The 19,691-nt window shown below is 42.9% G+C and overlaps 1 long non-coding RNA gene across 1 annotated transcript in view; it reads left to right on the top strand.

The window, feature by feature from the left end:
* Positions 1 to 17,539, top strand: part of LOC132317328 (uncharacterized) — a 94,802-nt gene extending 77,263 nt beyond the window's left edge. Inside the window, exons 4-5 of the long non-coding RNA XR_009484061.1 lie at positions 15,255 to 15,364; positions 17,313 to 17,539. This is a non-coding gene — a long non-coding RNA (uncharacterized LOC132317328). The remainder of the gene's footprint in view (positions 1 to 15,254; positions 15,365 to 17,312) is intronic.
* Positions 17,540 to 19,691: the final 2,152 nt, after the last annotated feature.

Here is a 19,691-nt window from a genome sequence, read left to right as displayed (position 1 = left end):
TATTAGACTCACTGCATGGCCCCAGTAGATTTATGGTTTCCCTTTAGGACTATTAGCAATAAATCCATTTCTTTTTTTTTTCTTCTCTTTTCCTCTTCCTTTTCCTTTAAGTGTTCTGCAGAATGAATTTGAATAAAGAGAGTGGATTATAAAATAACTTGTGGGAAAGTTTGATGAGCTGCCTTTAATTGCCCACTCACTTTGAAAAATCCCTCCTTGACACATGTGTGAAACCCAAACATTTTTCCCACATGCAGTTCAGATGCTCTGGGCCCACCAGACACAAGCTTTGTGCACCAATACACTTTTTCTAATGAGCATGCAATTTCTTCTCCAATATAATTATGACAGATACTACGACTGGGGACCAGACGTGCAGAGCCATGCTACTCTTCCAACCTGGGAAACCACAGATATTTGCATAATTCCAGGTATATATTGGAAATGTCAGAATTTTAAGCAATACGACCTTCCTTTTTATTTTCTTTTCCAAGGCTCTGTTCCATATCACAGATCTGCTGCAGTGAACGGCATTGTGAAGCTTAGGCATGCTGTGCAGACTTATCTTCCAGCCCTTCGGAGAGCAAGACCTTGGCTCATGAGCAGGAATTGAACAATCCAAGTGCATTATATCTGTATTGCAATATTAAATTGATGGCATAGAGCTCTGAGCCCTAAGCAAGGATGACATTTCTGCCTGTCAGCCACACACGGCAGATTTGAACTGAACTGGCAAACTGGAGGGAGGCAGAAAAAGGTGCCCTCCCAAAGCAGAAAGGAGGCAGATGGAGTGACACCAAAGCTAGAATGAAAGGGCTACAGTTTATGAGAGTGAGCAATGGCTCTGAAGGAAGAAAGAGAAATACTGAAGGGTGTGAATATTCATAGAGGTACAGTTAAGTGAAAAAGAACATAATGAAGAGGAAAGGACAAGGTGAAGGGAAAGTTCATGCCCAATATCATGCAAAAGATACCCTGTTGTTGACATCTGCTAGGCTCAGGAGGCATATCCCTCAGAAAGAGGGTAAAATCCCCTCACTCAACACATTTAAAAATAGGCTAAACAAACCCCAGTGAGCCAGACTCTCATCCCTTTACTCACATGGGGCCGTAACTGTCTCCAGCAGTCGTCCTTCTGAAGCCTGGGAACACTTGCAGAACGAGAGGGTCTGAGCTGAATGCAAGGAGAAATGTGGTCCCAGGTACTGCAAACAGTGATCCTGCATTGTAGCAGACGTGGCTTGGATGACTTACCAGCTCTTTTCATCACCAGAGCACTGCCTGGGCACATCGCCTTGGCATATGCCTTCCTGCATAGGTATGAACTCTGGGAAAACAAAGCATATATTTAAAGGATCAGGACCTGGAGGGCTGAATACAGCAAAATACAGGAGCACTCTGTCTCGCTTCCATTCAGCCTCAGCAGAGCTCTGATAAATTATAAACTAACTTTCCTCCTTCTTACACAGTTCTGAGCGATGACAGTATCTTTAAGATCAAGAGGAAGTAACCATTTGCTGATAAAGATCTCCTCTCCTAATGTACTTAGTAAAAAGACACATTCTTTTTGTATACATTTAATTACAGAACAGATTTTGTCCAAATAATTAGGTAATTTAAACCGTGCAGTCTTTCCCAAAGAACTATATTTAACCTTCATTTGAATTTAATTTACACATCACAGTGCCCCTTAAGCAGTTCTGTAAGCCAAAACACTGATCAAATATTTTTTAAATGTCAAATGTTTCTTAATTGTGGATAGCACAGAATTTGTTTTTAGAGATAACTGCTTTTGATCTGCTGTTATTTTTCTTCTTTCCCATTGTCATCTTCCTCTTCATAAGAGGTTTCCTTCAACTGTTTAATCCATACAACACCAGAGTTTCTAGACAACTGAAGAATTCAAGGAAGATACGTGGGGGAACCCTTCAAAAGTTTCACGAAATATTAAACAGGATACAGATTAGTGTCCTGCCACTACAGACCCCAGCAGCTGGAAGAAAAAAAAAGTTAAAATTCAAGTATTATTAAAGGATTATAAAACTTTTGCATAAATTAAGAGGAGTGCTGTAAAGGATAATCGATAATCTTCTAGCACTAATATAAATCTGCATAGCTTTATTGGCTTTAATGCACCATGCACCTATTCTGATTTACACAGCTCAGGATCTGGCTCTGTATATCTAAATGTATCTTACACTGCAGGGACATAGATAATTTTTCTCCTGACTTGCTCTTTCCTGTTGTCTTGGACCTGTAAATTATATATATTAGGTTCACAAGCAGTGCAGTAAAAGTAAACAGCAAGAGATGGAGTCTCACAGTTTGAATGAATTATAACACAAACTACAGTAGGTCTGACCTACATTAAACTAGTTCAGTAGAACAAGCTTTGCATGAAGTGGCTTGTATTTCAAGGTTGTCTCTAAGGTTGATTCTTAGTAAAAAAAAAAAAAAAAAAAAAAGAATGATTCCAAACGATCACCGGAGCGTTATCGGTCTCTTTGGAACAAACAAAAGCTAAAGTATGCTCCACAGCTCAGCCATAAAAACAATAGAGCAGGAAGACTTTCCTGTAACAGCATCTCCCACTGGGTGACAGCAGTTGAAAGTACTTATGATGATTATGATTAATTTCATTAGTGCTCGATTCACTTTAATACTTTTCTCCCTCTATCTCTGAATGCAGATAATTTTTCCCTGCAAGTAAATCCAGGGTGACAGTTTAATAGGCTCAGACATGCTTAGATCCAAAATGAGACTGTAATATTAATATACTATTGACCAGTTATGGATTAAGCAAACTAAGGGCACACTTAAGTAAATGACTTCAGAGGGACAGTTAATGTGCTAAGTGGTTCACAGGCAATGATTAAAAATATTTTTCATTTACTTGGAAATTAATAGGTTTCTTTAATTAATCTAATAAAGCCAGCCTATGGTATGTTACAAATTTGGTGCATGCTTTAAAGGAAGATGCCGAGTTGCTGAATCTGGAAATCCCTGTGTTGCTCATCAAAGGAAGGAAACAGTCATATATAAAGCCAGCCTTGCGGATGGACAGAGTTTCCAACAGGCCACCTTCTTTTCCACAAGTATGTTTACATTTATCCATTGCATGAAGGGCATTATGAACCTAGAAGTTAAAAAATCAACAGCATCAACAATCCTATATATGAATTTAGGATTCATCCAAGTATCTTTGGAGATTATCAGTCTATTTCACAACTGGATCTAGTCAAATCAGCAGGTTTTTTCCTCCATCAGCCTTGCATCTTTCAAATCCAATTGATCAACCAATTAAAAAAAATTAACTGCAACAAAATTTTTGCAACAACAGCAGCCTATATGTCAAGAAGTGTTAAAGCCTTGCAAAGGGAAAGGACACAGTGGGATGATGAAATCAGCTAAAAAGTTTGCATGGGTTCGATTTACCCAGAAGATGCTCAGATAATGTGGTTATCTGAAATATATTAATAGCCCACCACTGCCAACTTTATACTGGAGAGATTAATTTAAAAGATAGTGCCTCATTAATAGCCTTACTGTGGTTTGTATTGCAAATGCACTGAGAGGCTCCATCTGCTGAACAATGTACATGTGTCAGAACGGGATCATCCTGTCCCCCAGAGCTGTATACACTCAAAAAATGGCTCTGTATGTGCTCATACCCGCACAGTTATCATGGAGTCATACAGAACTCCCTAAATGCTCAAAGATGCTCTGAATTTGCAGTAGATGACGGAATGGCCAAAGTTCATGGTCTTTCCCTGAACTCTTCATGGCGTGTTCACCTCACCCAGCCAAACTGCAGTTCCTCTAGTGGGAAGTTGCACTATTTCCAGAGTAAAGGTAGGTCTATCCAACTCAACTTCCTCAAATTCCACTCTGGTGATTACCTTCTCTTTAGCAAATAAAACCAGAAGTCTTTGTTATCTTTTGACCCCTTTTCCCAGCATCCTATCATGTGATCGTTCCCAGTTTAATGATGTCTGATCTGAGAGGGCTGCTATTGTACAATTTTGAAAACCAGAAGCTCTTTGATTTATCCACTTCAAGGCCCAAATAAACTATGAAACAGGGACCAAAGGTTCCACCTTCTCCATATTCCCCTTTTTTCCCCCTTGCTCTAATTACCACAAGATAGGATCCTTTCTGTCTGTTTTTCCCAGCAGTTTTCGCATGCACATAGGCAAGCAGGAGATGCTTCTCTGGCATGTCTTACCTGTTCCTCAGCGAACCATGTGAACTAGGGAAAATGGCTATCTTCCCCCAACTCGCTGGGGGAAAGTCATTATCAAAAATGTCAGACCAGCACATTTCTACTTCCCTGGCAGAAGCGGCCACGTACTCAGTGACCTGGCAGCCACGAGGAGTGTCTAACAGAGTGATGCACAAGTGTGTATGGTATACATTAGCTGTAGGAGGGAAAGAAGAGGAGGAGGAAAGGACGTTTGACTTAGGACTCCACGTTAGAAGTTCTTGCAGAACCAAGCCCTAGCTATTGTTTACATTCAGCCCTCTTGCCCCAGGAGCATTTGCATTGGAAAGCTTTCAAAGTTTTCCTTCCAAGTTAATTTGAAAAAAAAATAATAATAATGCTACCAGAGTTGAGAAAAACTTTTTGGACTCAGTCCATTTACCATGTATGTGGATATGTGTGTGTATGTTTGCGTGGCAGGCGGGGAAGGAGGAGAGGGAAGCACTTTCAACTTGCAGACAGCTTCTCCAGTGGGTGGAAAAGGCATTTGAAATCCATGGAGCCAGGTTGGGTTACAACTGCCGAGGATCCGGCCCAGGCAGCTGTAATGTTGTGCAGAGGTGTGGTTTGGAGAAACCTGAACGTAGCTGTACAGAAGGAAAAGCTGAAAGAGATGTTTGGTAGCCGGACCTGTTTCTTTCATGTGTGAAGGACAGCTGCGCAGCTGCAAGGAGCGATGCCTGCAAACTCATCGGATATGTGCATTTTCTCTCTCTTTTGTGGGTCGGATCACAACAATTAACTTCTCTGAATGTTTGTGGTGAGTTTAATCTGAGGTGTGTCTGCTCCTTTGCATTTGCAGCTGAGGGTGGCAAATAAAATGGCTAAGTATTGCTGGAGGCAATTTTGTCACCAAGCCTGGAATGAGGCAGCCTGAGAGAGAGAGGTCTTGAAAAGCCACCCTTCTGAAGTAGACCACAGGTAGACAGGGCTTGCTGCAGGCAAGCTTTGCAAATGTGCTTTCCCTTTTGGAAAAAGAAAAAGAAAAAAGAGAGAATCACAGTATCTTGTTTCCTTCATGTCTGAAATAAGCTGAACCGGCGCAGCTTTGCATTCCTGTATTTACAAACATGGCTACAGTGAAAAGAAATTATTGTTAGAGTTAGCTTCATGGTAGTCATTATTCAGGTCTTTTACTTCAAATGATTGCCTCCTGGATGAATTAGGGTTGCAAGGCATCACTTGATTGCAAGAGGCATGAAAGTCCATAAATCAATGGCATGCAAAGGACACATGAAGGAGAGGCAACTCTTATTCCAAATTCTCTGGAATGGAGAAAATTCTGGATTAGAATCCTAATGACAGCTGTGGGTCTTCAGGGGACCGGCAGAAAAATGTTAATGTGAAAACTGTGTTAAATACCGTCTCTCATTCCTTGTCATCTCATTCACCTCTCTGGAAAGCCATGGTGGTAATGAAGAGGGAGAAAAGGTGAGACTTCAAGTTTTGTTCATAGCTTTGCTACTAACCTACACATGAACTTCATCAAATCTCTTTGCCTAAGAGAATCTTTTCATAGAATTGGTATCTCTATAAGACAGAACTCTCCCTTTTCAGTATGACATTTACCTAGGATAATTTCTATATAACTATTCTTCGATACATCACATTTCTTTGAATAAGTATTCTTCGTTAAAGTTATCACAACGGTTGTTATTGTCTTATAAATGATGTCTGCAGACAATGAAAGCTGCAAATTCGGTGTAATTTACTTTGGGTGATGATTTGGCCTTAGCTGTAAACCCCATACCCTTTTTTCTAATTTGGTCAAAAAGAAAAGACATTGCTTGTCCAGCACCATCTGACATGGGAAGCGATTTAGTTCCTCACCAGCTCAGGAATCCAGGCTTTATTAATGCCTGGGATTTGATTATGCTCACATGGCTAGTTTCTGAGAGGAGCTGGTAAACTTCTTTTTGCTTCAGTTATTAGTTTTTAAGGCTATGAAAGGTCAGGATAAACCATCCATAAATGCGGCAGCGATTAAAACCTCACTTAGCTTATTGCACAGTATGTAATTGTTCATCCTATGTCACATAATGAAATCTGATGGAGATAACTGCCTGGCGTTTCCTTTCATTTAAAGGAACAGGCATGCACTACACATACTGTTACCTACATGCACATCAGTGCTGTTTCTGTTTAGATATAGCTGTGTATTAAAACAGGAGATATTTGAATCTGAATGCTGTGGTCATCTGTCACCCTGCTATTACTAACTTTGTCTTATAGTTCTCATGAGAACAAAATACAAAAGCAAATGTAATAATAGCCTGTCTGATGGTGATATCCTTAAAAGATGACTGATGGCATTGCCTTTGTGGCTTACAGGTTCTCCTAGCTGTGAGCGAGGTTGAGAAATATCATCCCAGCATTTAGAGCTCCCATTTTCGTAAGAGCTCAGCTTTCAATTACTGCCAAAAAGTAGGAGCCAATTTTCCAAAGAGCTCCATATACTGAGTGCTTCTGACATAACTTTGGCTTGAAAATGTGGCTATGATAATTGTGTTACGAGCTATGCTGAATGGGTTTAAAAAAGTTGGGTGTGCCCAGAGCACCCAGAGCTGTTAAAAGTCTGCCACTGTGATACTCTTGTGCCATCCCCTCCAAAGTACGTGTCACTACTGCACAATTCATTGCCTCTCTATGCCCTATGTGCTTCCAGTAAAAACTGGCATTGTATTTGCTATCCAAGCGCCTTCTGGTATTGCCTGCCCTCTCCCAGGTGAACTAGAATCCGGCTTCCCTAAACTTTGCATTGCTATGTAGATTATCACAGCCATAATCTCTCTCTTCTCTTTGTGTATTTAGCAAGAGAGTCTGCAAATGCAGAATCTAAACACTGCAGAAAGAAATCTGCCTCTTTTGTTCCCCAGACTCCTGACTTAGTCTGCCTCTCTGCCAAAGCTAGTTACCAGTGTGGCAGCTGATAAATAAAGAACAGGCTGTCGTTCGTTCTGCGCTGTTAATATATCCCTTGCTACTGAGGCCCCGCTCTTTTAATAAGTTCTCTGAAATAGTCAGCTGCTAATGTGGCTGCTACTGAGTGCCCACCTTTTAAAAGTTCATTCCCACTGCTTGCTTTGAAGTCACCCCGTCTGCTGCCAAAAACCACAGGGCAGGGTACACCAGGGAAAGGAAGTCAAAAGAGAAGCCGCCAGCATTTCCAAAGGGGCTCTCAGCCAGCATACAAGTTGCTCTCCTTGCTGGGGGTTGGTGTAGAAAAGCAAATGTCAAACCCTATCTTATGATGTTAGTAAGTGGCTGGTGACTTGCAAAGCAGGGGAGTTTTGCAGCTAATGTCTAGTTTGGTTTGCTTTAAGCAGTATCCTCCTCATAATGTGCTACCTTTTATTCAGCCTTCCCATGGAGATGTCTGCCTAGAGCCCCCTTTCCTCCTTCCTCACAAGTGTGTACCATCTGTGATGTTCTGTGCAGTCTGGAAGAAGAACTTTTCTAGATCTTCGCTCAAACCCAATGACCCAGCAGATCTCTACCTGAGCAGCTCAGAACCTGAGATACCCTAAAAGAGTGTAAATGTTCTTGCAAAGTCTTTTATAGGTTAGTTCTGCTACGCTCCAGTGTAGGAGTACTGTACTGCCATCTTGGCCAAGAGGAGGGTGTCTACCTCCTACCTGTGCTTGGTTGGATTTACAAAAATACAGTCTTCTTGGTTTCAAAATCCCCTGCCCTGCAGGCCTTAGTTCACTGAACACGCTCAAAACACACCTACCACTCTGCTACAGAGAGCTGACTTCATTCAAACACACCTTTTGCACAGCATGCTGATGCTAGGAAACTCTGCAGCTGGGTAGGAAACAGTTATGGGGCTACCTGAAGAGCAAGCAAATGAGAGTGCAACTCTGAGCAAGTGAGTAAGGCTGTCAATTGGGAGAGGAAAGACTTCTGCCTTGGCCCTTGTCCTTTACATTAGTCTTCAGAAAATTTAGGGAGCAGGAGCTGGAAATTCAGCTCCCCCTCTTCTAACTGTTGCCCTAGCCCTAGGTGCTGGGCTTGGGTTTCCTCTGGCTTGTCTTCTTTTGCCATGGCTTAACCATGAGGTAAGCAATAGTGCGAAATAGCCGTGCTGCTTACTGTGCCCCTAAATGCATGACTTGGGCATTTAATCAGGATGGGGATTTAAGTCACAGAGACATCCAAACCTCAGCTCTGGGCTAGGTTCTTCTACTTGGGAGAAATGCAATGCCTTACACACGCCTCAGCTGGGCTTGCTAATGGCAATGCGCTGTTTTCCTGCAAATCCCATTTCTCGATGCATAACATGTAACAGAATGTAGAGATGTAAATTAGATTTTTCTGCTCCATTCCTGAACCAGATACCTGAATTCTGCATTGTATCATGAAGCCTAAGTTCCTTCCTTAGGTTTAACCCGAAGTTACTGTTTCATACTCACTCTGCCATCAGTCCTTCTTCATGAATGCTGAGGTGAACAGCAGCCGTTCACAGAGGACCGGGACAGCAGCTACAACAACTGCTATGAAAAGGTAGTTCAGGTGAGCAGCCAATGGCAAAGAACAGCAGAGCATCTTTGAACTACAGCTGGATCCTGAAGGGAAGTCAGACCCGGAGTGGAAATGAAACCTGCAGCAGTGAAAGCACCACAGAAACAGAACCTGCAAGATCTAGTTAAGGCTTAGGGGCCACAGAGAGATTTGGAGGGACAATGGGCATCTGGGGACAGGGCGTGACAAAAAAGGGAGATCAAGAAGATAATCAATTATCAGGAAGGAACCTTGGCACATTAGATCAATTGCAACTGTAGGATTTAATTCCCCCCATCACAAAAACAATGAGGAAAACAGATGAGAGAGCCTAATATTTTGGCAGCGCCTGCTGTCTTCTGGAGAGGCAGATGCTGCCAAAATTTCAGCCTCTTATCCTCTTTCCTCTTTCCTTTTGTTTTTCTGATGGATTGAATTAAATTTGGGGCTTAACACAGGGTGGCCATGCCAGGGCTCTCCATTGACCATTTCATGCAGCTTGGGTTTGCAATCACACGTTTTACCAAGCTCCCTATTGCATAACCTGGCAACATCTTTTTCTTCTACAATCGAGCTGAAGGACACATATGAACAACATTTCTGGGGGTGAAGTGTGGACAGAGTTGAGGGACATGAGCAAGAGAGACGGGGTAGAACGTACATGGCAGTAAACAATGTTTTTCACTGTAAACCCTCCCTGACAGAGTGTGGTGGTGGGGCCAGGATCTATGTTCAGTGGGAGCATGTGTTAGCCCCTACATTTCTGGATCTGGCCATATATGACTCCCGTGGGGCCACACAACAATCTGGGTCAGGGCTTATATTGGACATAGGTTCCCCAGACCCCCTGAGCTGAGCTCATTCTTCTGTGCTTGCTTCCCAGGCTTGAAATGGATGCCAAAAACATAAGGACAACTTTTTCAGACTAATGTCATTGCTGAAAGCTTGAGTTAGAAATTTCTCAAATCCATACCTATAAACATTTCATATCATGTTGCATTTATATGATGTACAGCAGCAGAAATCCTTTTTCTTTCTCCTGTGAATGGGGAGTACTCAGCTGGAGTAGGTGAACAGGCTATAGTGCAATACTTAACCTAAAATACTCCTTTCTGTTGAGCTGGGCTAAGCCCCCAGAATGACCTTTTATGCAATTCACAAATTTTCTGAAGTTTGTGTTTGCCTTGAAAGAAACCGGGGCGGGGACAAATATGTCACTGTGATTTTTTTAAAACTAAATAATTATTTTCTGTTGTTCTGCAAAGAATAAGACATTCCTTGTCCTTTTTAGGTACAAAAGAAATCCCACAGACTTAATCTGAGGCACTGCAATATCATTTGAAACAGTGGACTCTGGAGCAGACGTAATATTTGCACTAGGCTGTGAAATAAATAGGCATTTGAAACTGTTAGGATGTGAATTTCCATAGTGCCTTGAGGGACGTAATTTTTGCATTATGCGAACAGTTTGGATGAGAAGACCACGCAGTGAAGCTGAACAGCTGTATCCTGCCCACACATTGTGAAGCAAGGGAGAGGCTGGGAGCCCGAGGGAATCCTTATAAGACACCGTGTCCCTGAAGTTTTTCAACAAAGAAGTTGTGCAAAGATGGGCTGTCTAGAAACAGAGCTGGTGGGACTATCCCCCCCGCACCGCGCAAAGTAGCATAAACATCAACTTCTGTCTACATGCATTTGTTTATTTATTTTGACATAAATTACTGCCTGTTGCTTTGAAGTCTTGGGAGTGATGGGTTTCGTGCCTATTTTATATCCAGCTCTCGTTTTAGTGCTAAGGGTGTAATGCCAGGCCAGGAGGCAGCAACAGGTTCCTGGAATTGCGCAGCGGCACTGGGTCCCTCCCGTCCCTCCTTAGGTGAGCTGAGGGGCTGGTGGGGAACTGGTTCCCTCAGCCCTGCTGCATCGAGCTGACTTCTACAGACTTTTCCACCCGCTGGAGCATGCAGAAAACCTCATGAAAAGGGAAGCAAACTTTCAGCGCTCCTGGCACCTCCTAGGGCTTGGGATAGATTTGTCACTACGCATCTGGTAGCTGATAGGGGTTTAAGACTCTGAGCAGACCATAGCGCACTGCCTCTGAGTTTAATTGTTTAATTGGAGGATCATTTTTAAACTAGGTGATAGATAAGCTTCCTGCCATTCGCAAGGGCTGCTTCTCTGTGAAAGAAACCACGGCAATAGCAACAACAACAACAAAAGACAAGATTCTCTGAATTATTTAGAGTTGCCAAAGGTGTTGAGATAGGAGCTAATTAAAAAAAGCTATCTGCAATGCAATGCTATAAAAGAGTAATAAAATTCAAATCTCATTTGTTCCACTTCGCATTCCTCGTATGCATAAACCTCTATAAAAGGCAGCATCTGTGTTCACATTGTATGCTGAAAAGATATCACACAACCACTAATTCAATTGACATTTTTAACTGTTCATTGTACCATATATTTCCATTTACTAGATTTTTTTAAGTCCTTTTAAGTGCATCGTGTATAGAACAGGATAAAATAAGATAGAGCCGTTTACTTCCATAATGAGATTGGCAGTGGGAACTGATAGAGCATTGAGCTGTCAATTTGTGCACCAGCCATACTTGCAGGATTTAAAATAGTATTTGAAGCTTTTATACCAGCCAGTGATTGTATTTATACTGTGCTAGTTATGTGGATTTGTGTCGCAAAGGAAAGCATGATGGAGTATTATCTCATTTGAACCAACAATTTAGAGATCACTCATCTGTTATGATTTGAAATGAGATACATTATACCATCAACAATGCCCACAACCAATTGTTAAATAATAACATTTTTCAGCTTCGGTGACAAAATGGAGACTTCCTTTTAATTTTCAGTAGGAAGTGAGGTGCTCAAGGGTGACTTTAACATCTCAAGACGCTTATCGAATGCAAAGGAGAGTTCTGGGTTCCTTTTTTACTGTTGTTTTTATGGTGGGGTTTTTTTGTGGTTTGTTTTTTTCTGCTTATAGCTACAAGGCAACCTTTTCTTCTGACTGTTGTTCCACATGGCAAATTCACAATGAAATCAATAGGAATGATTGGTTTTTAGATCCATGGCAGGATTGGCTCCAAGCATACAAATGAAGCTGGAGAGCAAAGTCACCTGAGCTCTCTTTCTTACAGAGGCAAGATGCAAACACATAAGGCTCAGAAGTGGCCTCACTGGCTCCTTTGCTCTTTTTGTGCTGCCCCAAGGTGAAAGGAGGAAAAGCATAGCTGAGCCTGGCAGTACCTGCGGCTCGGGGCCAGGCCCAGGTTTTGCAGCCCAGGGTGCCAGCACCGAACAAAAGCTTTTCAAAGAAACCCTTTGTCACTCTTGGAAAAAGAGGGGGACTTTATAGTAAATGCAACGATTTGATGGGGGGGAAATATGGTGAAATGTCTTTTGTGGTGAAAATAAAAGTGATTCCTTTTGTTTGTATATTTATTTTTTTCCACTTATAAACCGGGGCAAACTTCCCAGCCACTACTTTTTTAAGAGCCTTTTTCTTTTCCTCCAAAACAGGATCAGGTTTAGAAAACAAATAAACAACCCAAAAAGTAAATTTGAAAGACATTCATGCTCCTCTGTTTAAGCCTGAGGTGAACAGTGTAAGCCTGGTGTGGAAATAAAAATACCTGGTGCGTCTCTGCAGTCCCAGGGGAGGTGCCGGAGCCCAGGGGAGGGAAGAGCTTGCGTCCTATCTCCCCATCTCTGCAGTGGGTAGCATCTGAGGCAGCTTCCTACACAACCGCCTTTTGAACCACTTAACTTGCTCCGTGCTCCCTGTGAGGAGCCGCAGGTTGCAGCCAGACCACCCACCAGTGCTATCGCACTTGGTTATCATGCGGCTGCTTGAAAGAGCTGTGAGAAGAGGCAGCCCAGCTGCTCTCCAGTCCCTCCCAGCCGGCCCATTGGAGAGGTCAATGGGGAGAAGAAATCGCATGGTCTGCATGGGACAATGATAGCAGCTGGCCCAGGGCAGCAGCAGGCTCTGCTTGGCAGTAACTTGTCCAAAAACCAGCCTGGAGCTGGGTGGGAGAGAGGAGAGGAGTCTCAGGCATGCTGCAAGAGGAGAGCTGAGATTTGATGAGGTGCTGTGCATCCCTAACAAAACATGGCTGTTGCGTGCAAGGGAAGGTGACTCCTCTAGTCCTCACCACGCTGGGGCTGGGACAGCCCTGCAGAGCAGACCCTGCTGCTTCAGGGAAGCTGTTGGACCTGGACATAAAACATCATGTCTCCAGACAAACTCCGCTCGCTTTTGCTCGAGAATTGGTTGGCAGATCTGTGTCTGGCTCTCTCCCCTTTCTCTTAAGGACTTTGGGAACGACCTTACACGTTACTGTCTGCCTGACAGAACAGGTCTCTGCATCTGTTACTGAACCTGAATTATATTAAACCTAATCTAGGTGATCCTAATGGCCTTTTCTTGCCATAGAATCTATGAAATGTATTAACCTCTGCTAGATGAAATAATACTTTCTGGACTAATATCATAATGATTATTTTTTTAAATATTTTAATACCTAAAACTGGCAGTCTCTGATACTTTTATTCCATTTTATCTTTCCCAGCATAAAAGTGTATATATTCAACCTACACGGAAAACCACCCTTAGAAATTTTTATCTCTCCTGCTTTCTCTTCCGCCCTCCTGGGACTCACAAGCTCAGCTGGCCATGATTTTTGAAAGCTGTTTGATTCTATTAGCTAGCACTGCAGGCCTTCGAATCTTTGTGTGCATAATCTAGCTTCTCAGCCAGTTCCTTAGCTTCTCATGGTTATTTTTGGGAGAAGGTGAATCGCTTCTTTCCAAAGCTGCAGCTGTTGGCCAAAGCACATTGCATTAAATTTGCTTAGCACAAGGCCATTACTACTGTCCTTGGTAAGGCTCTTTCCTTCTCAATCAATTCTATTTGTCTTATACAGTGAAACCATGAAGAGTGAGCAAGCACATTTGCAATTCCCACCACCAGTGAAACCACCACAAAGTAAACACATATAAGCATACACAAACACACACACACACGAACACACACCACTTCTTGCCAAAACAAAGGAAGCTGGTCCTGAGTTAAATATAAAATCAGACTCAAAACAGTTTTAGCTTCATTAATTCTGTCCCCTTGCTTATTGGGATTTCCTAGTCTCTGGCAGACCCAGGCACAGATGATCTGAAGCCACAGGAAAGGCTGAGCTCATGTTTTTAGAGTCCAGCAAGAAGCTGGAAATAAGGACAATCTTGTCTGAAAACCTGTTTTTGTCATGCTTCCAGCTTAGTTCTAGCAATCTTTAGAGAGCTGAATGACAGCCCTGGAATAAACAGACCACATTTTGGGGTGCTTCTTTGATCTTCCCACTGTTGTAAGTGATGCACTTTGGCATCCCAGCTCAAGCTGATCAGAGGACAACCAGAAGTTCTTGAGGTTTTGAAACCTGTTTTCTTTCCACATTAGAGCAAAGAAAAAGAAAATAGAAGTGAGTTGGAGGAGGGCTGTGAATATGTCTGAATGACCTGAAGGGATCAGGTGAGGGAAAGAAAAGCGGGTGGGAGGGAAGAGCACCTGGAGTTCGGGTCCATGTCCTGCCCTGCCAAGAGCAGGCGGCCCCACATTTGGTCCTGCAAGAGAGACCTTCACCCTGGGCATGCTGGTATCTGGCCTATTGACAAGCAGTCAGTCCGCTCTGGACTTGGCCACTTACTGAGGGATACTTTCGTGATAACGTTTCACCAAACGTGGTTGCAGTTCTTGTCATGTGTGTGATGGATGCCACTATAAAACTTTGATAGCTTGCTACTTTTTTTTTTTTTCCCCCTCTCTTTCTGTGTATTCCACCCTTCTGCAGTCCTGAGTGATACACTGTCATGCAGAGCTCAGTGGTGATTTTTTTCGGAAGCCATTACAATGACACACCACTCACTAGAGGATGACAAGCACTTTCATCTCACTCTTGTTCTTGAAAACGTGGTGCTTTTTTTTTTTCCCCTTTAAGTCACTCAAAACACTCCATGGTGTTGTATTCACTGAAGCAGGGTGCCAGATCTTCTCATCCTTGATGCTGTTGCTAACAGCTAACACAGTTATACATTGTTTACATATGTAATGAATGCTTTTATGTTCCATGAAAAGTCAAATTGCTTCAGTTCTTCCTCCCTTCCTCAAATTTGTGGCCCACCTGTAACTGGATATCACAGGTTCTGATACCCTCAGACAGAAGAGAGCTTTGAATTGTTCTCTATCTTGTGCTTTAGCTGGGGTTTTAGCCTGTGAGTTGGAGAGCAAGAGGAGAATGGGACTTCTCAACTAAGAGAAAGACCTGGTCATGTTTGGGAAGAGAGGGACCTTCCTGCAGGGAGAGTTGAGGCTGAGTGCTGTGCATGTATGCAAGCCTTCCATCCGGACCCAAGCAAAGATCCCTCCAAAGGGTCTTTCCTTTCCATTCCTGCCCCAAACATTTCTTTCTGGTCCCCACAGATGAATCCCCTCCACCCCCTGCAGCATGCTGCTTTTTGGAGTCCTCTTCTTTGGTGTGTGAATCTCCACATCCATTTTGTGAGGAGGTCTAGATGATGAACGTGAAATGGGTAGGTGACTAAATGCTTAAACTGTGCCTTGTTTGCCACTGTGTTTTGTCCAGTTCCTCATCCATAGCACACCAGACTGGGCTGGGGGAGGAGAGGGACTGGTGGGAGGGCAGGGGGAGGTGTCTCTCTCTGTCTGGGACAGCTGCACTTTTTCAGTAAATGAAGCCAAACAGAATAAGACCAAGAGGGTCTCATTGGCATGTACCTAGTTGTAACCTGCGAGCAGAGCAGTGGGGTTGACTGATCTCAAATTATTTAGAGAACAGTTACATGTCTCCCCAGCAATCTCGAAGACTGAAGAAAATATCATTAGTTACAACCAGATACAGCAGCGAGCAGATTATCTTTTGACAAACAATGATTTCATGCTTTGTTGAAGCAAAAGAGAAAAAAAAAAAGAAGTGAAAGCAGGAGAGGGAAGAACAAAAATGTTGAGTTAAGACTGAGGAAATGCTGTAAATTAGCAAAATATCGACCCAAAGCATTAGTTACTCACAGACTTGAGGAAGCCAGTACTACTTATAGGCTAGAAAACTGTGTTTTAGGGAGCTGCATGACAGCTAAGCTTTTCCAGATGTCAGGGAGTTCCCATGCTTGGCATGTACGGAAGGCAGGCTGGGCCCAAGGCGAGGAATACGCAGAAGAGAATGCAGAGCCAAAGGGGTTGGACTCTTTTATTATTCACCCTCATCACCCGTTGGTGGCAGATAGACCAGCAATGGTTTTACTGGAGCTGTCCCATGAGCTGGTGTGGTGTGAGCCTCACGTCCCAGCAGAAAGAAGCCCCCAGCACCAGGCTGGTGGTGTCCCGGTGCCAGAAGCAAACCAAGCCAACACAAGGTCAGACTTTGCCCAAACGACTGCCCTTTTCTGCCACTCAGGGAATTTTGGGTCTGGCAGCTCACCGAGAGGGAACAGGATGGCTGTTTGCTGAGAAATTCTTTTGAAAGCTGGAAGTCAAAACCTGACAGTGAAACTCCTGTTATTCTTGCCTGACTTGTGGTTTGTGAGTGACTCAATGTCCCATCAAGCCCTTTTCAGTGCAGCTCAAAATAGCCCAGGCAAGTCGGCTAATAGTTTTGATAACAGCAATTTTCAAAGCCTCAGCCACAATACAATCTGAGGGCCTGATCCAGAGATAATTGAAGTGTTTCCCTGTATTGAATCAGAGCCTAAAATGGCAGAGCCGGAAAGGGAAAAATAAACTCCACAGAAGTGAATAAAAACATACTTGACAATGAATTCTGGAGGCAGCTCAGCCCGGCTGCCTTCGTGCAACCAGTGGCTTTTCGCTCCTGTTGACAATGCAGCTGCAGGCGCTGAGCGTGCAGAGGCTGAGCATTATTATGGCAAGAGAGGCTTTCTCAAAGCTGCATCGTTTTCTTGTCAGAGGTGAGCATCAGCAGCGGCTTTGTGCTCCAGGCACATTCACGCCGCCCTGTTACAGTGACAGGTTTGAGTGAGATGGAGCCTGTGCTCTGAGAGCAGAAATCTATTTTGTGCCCCTTGTAAAATTGCTGCCTCCTTTGCCTGTCTGCTTGCTTAATGGGTTTTCTCCCCTACCATCAGGAGCAGGTACAGCAGAGAGCGAACTTTGGGATTGCTGTTATCATGCACATAGATTACCTGTTTGCTTTTCCCACCAGGCTCAGAAAGTTGATTAATTTTAGATGGACTGAAGCTGATTCAAAGCCTGCTGAAATCTGTAATAAATCACTAAAATGAAAAATAATTCCACTTACAACAGTGGCAAAATGCCCTTTGACATCTGTAGATGGGCCAAAATTCCACTTCAAGTACATGGATGCTGAACCACAGTTAATAGGGAAACAAATTCATTAGCAGTTAAAAAATACATTAAGGCGGGTGAAAACCCACCATAGAGGTTTTGTAAAAATATGAAGCAGATGTAATTTGTTCCTGTATTTTATTTCTACTCTTTACACAGGATATTTTCTCACTTACTTGGCACAAGAAAGAATCCCAGTGCATTTTACGACCTGGAGAGTTAAGTTTGCATATCATCAGCCTGGAAGCACCCGGTTTTAGCATGCCATAGAAAACATTCAATGCAGCTGTTTCGTTTCTGCAACTGTAACGTGAGACCTCGAAATGTCCTTTCCTCCCAACATGAAACGAGTTTGCAATATTGAAGATGCACAGTTTGTAAGCAGGCTTGGGGTGTGTGTGCATGTGTGTGGGGGGACACCTTTCTCCCATTTGCACTTCCATTTATGCAGCAGATGATGAGTCACATTATATAATTACATAGATAGAAAGTTATTTGATGTTTAATTTTGCCTAGACAAATGTTAGTTGCTTCCTAAGCAGTATTTTCTCCCTATCAGTATCTTCCTAATAGCTGTGGATTTTTAATTACTGATAATTAGTATTTACATAGAGCCTTTAGCAAACAATTCCTGAAGTACTTGTAGTAATTACAGATGTAAATTGTTATGAAAGAAAAATGTTTGCAGCTTAACAAAAGCAAAGCTGGGGAAGTAGGCAGTAAGCAGAGGTCAAGTTTTAATGTTTAAAAATGAGGCAGAGGTAGGACAAAGTCCCACGTTCTTCTACGCTGTCAGATGAAACAGAACCGAACAATCAGGAATTTCTGTGTAATTTTTTTTTTCAATAAGGACAGAAGTGAGGAAAAGTTCTGTTGCTTCTGGTTTATTGATGCTGACAGAAACAGTTGAAAAATATTTATGAGATGCCTTTTCTTACATGGACTTAGTGGTTATACAGAGGGTTGAAGGAAATGTCTTGCTGAGACATTGGTCTCTGCGTGATACTGTCAGAGCGCGGAGGGATTTATAAAACAAGACACAGATGAAACAGAACTGAAGAATTTCTGCAAATCTCTCGGTTAAGAGTCCCTGAGCAATGCTGAGCTCCCAAAGTCTTTTCTCAGATTCTGGACAGGACTGAGCATCAGAAATATCCATCAGAAACACAGTTCAGATGGATAAAGGGAGATAACAGACTTACAGCACATGTGTGGAAAGAGATACAACCCTCTTTCTGTACAGACTGCATAATTCCTCCCTATTGCGCCTAGTTCTTGCTTCAACCACATCTCTAAAACTCAGACCCACAACTGCATCTGTGACCCCTATATCTCTGCACACCTCTTGGAGCTGAGATCGTTGCTGTTACTGAGCTCTTCTGTGCTCACACAAGAAGGCTAGGTTTTTTTTTTTTTTTTTAATGTTAGAAAGGGAAATTAGGATTCATTACTTATTACAGACATAAAAGCTCAAGTTTTTTTCTCCTTGTGCATGTTTTAGGAACCTGCTGAGCTGATCAGCTCTGCCATCTGATGAGCGCTCTGCGGTGACATGAGGAGTAGACGAATTAAAGGCTTTGTCTGCTGCTTGTTCTTACCCTCTCTTTTTCACATCCTACAAGTCCACCAGGGACAAGCAAATAAAAGTCCAGCGCAGGCCTCCCCAGCCACATTTGCCTTGTCAACAACTGCCCAGAAGCAACCCATGTGACCCTCCCTAGATCATATATTCCATTAGTATAAATTATTAAACTGAAATATTTTACAAGTGGCTACAGACCTATTCTAAATTAATCCTTTTATTCCATTATGAAGAAATAAACCTTTACATTTCTGAGAGCTCTTGTCAGACATGCTACTTCACTCGGGAATAAATATATTCAAAGGTTGGGAGGCTCTTCCTCTATCCCACTACATTCATATTAATCAGGCTCGCCAGCATGTGACTCTGGAGATAGCAATCGTCAGATGTGTCTTCCTGGAGAAATTTAGTTTACAACCCCGCAAGCAGCACGGTTCACATTAGGCTCAGGCTGTGGTCTTCTCTGAGGAGGTCTAAGTCCTCTGGCAGTGCAAGCTGGACCCACAGCTGAACTGCAGCATAACTTCACAGAAAATAATTTGCTGTTTCCTGATTGGTGCTGTTACGTCTGTAGTGGGAGCTGGTTAATCCAAAAGGCGTGCTAAGCTTTCCAAGGCTGCAGTCAGAGGCAGACTAATCTCTCTCTGGCAAAAGCGTGGCAGATAGACTGAGGACTGAGCTAACCCTGTGCCTCTGGCTTCCCGATGTCACAGGATTACTTTCCTCCTTTGCCATACTCTAATGGCCAGTATTGCTTGCTGCTGTGAAGAACCAGGGAAGTGATGAACCAGCACTATTTCATTTTATACCTGGAGGTGAAACGTTTTCCAAACATTTCATGCAAGTATTCTTATTTGCTTTTGGTACACAGTGTAGCTGCATTTACACAGGCAGGATCTTCTTAGGGTTGAGAACAGAAAGAGACAGATTTAAAAAAAAAATCTGAGTGAGGGAGT

This window comes from Gavia stellata, chromosome 7 (assembly GCF_030936135.1).
Source record: "Gavia stellata isolate bGavSte3 chromosome 7, bGavSte3.hap2, whole genome shotgun sequence".
NCBI classification, from domain to species: domain Eukaryota; kingdom Metazoa; phylum Chordata; class Aves; order Gaviiformes; family Gaviidae; genus Gavia; species Gavia stellata.
Note: the sequence above shows the minus strand (reverse complement) of the source record. Positions and strands in the feature narration are given on the sequence as shown.